Below are 1,540 nucleotides of genomic sequence, written 5' to 3'. Positions count from 1 at the left end.
ACTTTGGCTTCATTGTGATTACGTGATCTCACTGTAGATTTTTATGATGAAGGGGGACTTGCTCTTGTTGTTGTGAGAGCTGGTACTTGTTTGAGTAGCTTGATTGCTGACAAATTGAAATGGTAGACTTTTGACATTAAATTAGATAACGCTTTGAACATTTTCAATGCATACTTAGAGAATGGGTACTTGTTGAGCTAACATCTCTTGGAATAAATGGTAATTTGTTTTTGGCAAAAGAAAAGAAAGGCCTTTACCGTCTTTTTCACCTTCCAACATATAAACTATCATGGACTTGTATGGTTGAAACGTGAGTCGTAAGCTTTAGCTGACACAATCTTTCTCTACATTCACATTCAGAGTCGCGTCGACGACTGCAAGAAGGTTGGCGCTCAAGATCTGTTCACGAAGGTCCGAGCTTACTGGAGATGCGTGTGTGTGTGTGTGTGTGTGCGCGCGCGCGCGCGCGCTAGACTCCTAAGTTATTGCACGCACAGAGAGAGAGAGAGAGAGAGAGAGAGAGAGAGAGTGAGAGAGAGTCCATTTGTGCGTAATTGGATGATTGCCCTTTTGTGCGTAATTGGATAAATGCATCATGCTTGTGTATATCGAAGTCTGTTTTTTTTTGTCCGTCTGGGTCACTGTATAACCCTTTATGTTCAGGAATCTCTGCGTTCAAGCCTTGTGCAATTTCTCAAATTCATTTTTCTGTGGGTTTAGAACTCATTTGTGTGGAAAATTTTACAGATTATACTATCCAAGTCTAACAAGTTTCTTCTATGTTTTTGACAGGCAATGATGGGGTCTCCTGGCTCGGTGCCTGCACAGATGGTATGAATCTATTTCCATGTATTTCCATTCCCATGTGGTGTTTTCTGGCTAGGATGGGACATCTTTCACCAAGCAATGCTTGTAAATATGCATTTTTGCACGTTTGTTATTTCCTTGGCGATCTTCTTACTAGGCAGTTACACATGACATACACACATAAGCATATACCTCTGGCTTATTTATATAAATGGGTGAAGGCCCAATAAGATTTTTATGCATCTTTGTGTCCCTATTTGATGATATGACTCTTAATGCTTATCCTATTGTGCAGGTGGCTAACACATTTGTCACTCAGTATTACAATGTCCTCCATCAGATGCCTCAATATGCCTATCGGTTCTATGCAGATGCAAGTCGTCTTGCTGGGCTGATGCTGACCAAATGCAAATTGCAGAGACTCAAGATGTGAGTCTTTTAAGGTTACCTCCAAGATTTCATGTTATATTGCGTATAAAACAAAGTTTGGAATTTGTGATGCAATTGGTTTTAATAGCAGCTTTAATTCTCTCATGAGGCAATTAGGAGAGCATGCAATAGGTAGAGGGAATGTATTAAAGAAAGAGAGATTAAGGGACATTGTACGATGTTAACAGGTTATAGTCCCCTGGGTACCCTGGTAAAGAACAACTTACCAAAGTGAAAGTAGATGGGATGGTGCATTATCAATCTTCAACTCAGCTTGCTTGACTACTTTCTTGGATTAAGGTAT

The 1,540-nt window shown here is 40.1% G+C and overlaps 1 long non-coding RNA gene across 1 annotated transcript; it reads left to right on the top strand.

Annotated features, from left to right (window-relative positions):
* Positions 1-304: 304 nt before the first annotated feature.
* On the top strand, positions 305-1,195 carry LOC147459386 (uncharacterized). The gene is made up of 3 exons (XR_015187725.1): positions 305-411; positions 793-831; positions 1,103-1,195. It is a non-coding gene; the product is annotated as an uncharacterized LOC147459386 (long non-coding RNA).
* The last annotated feature ends 345 nt before the right edge of the window (positions 1,196-1,540 follow it).

The sequence above is a fragment of the Adiantum capillus-veneris genome, chromosome 4 (assembly GCF_014529385.1).
Source record: "Adiantum capillus-veneris isolate H3 chromosome 4, ASM1452938v2, whole genome shotgun sequence".
Classification (NCBI taxonomy): domain Eukaryota; kingdom Viridiplantae; phylum Streptophyta; class Polypodiopsida; order Polypodiales; family Pteridaceae; genus Adiantum; species Adiantum capillus-veneris.
This window is presented reverse-complemented; position numbering and strand designations above follow the sequence as displayed.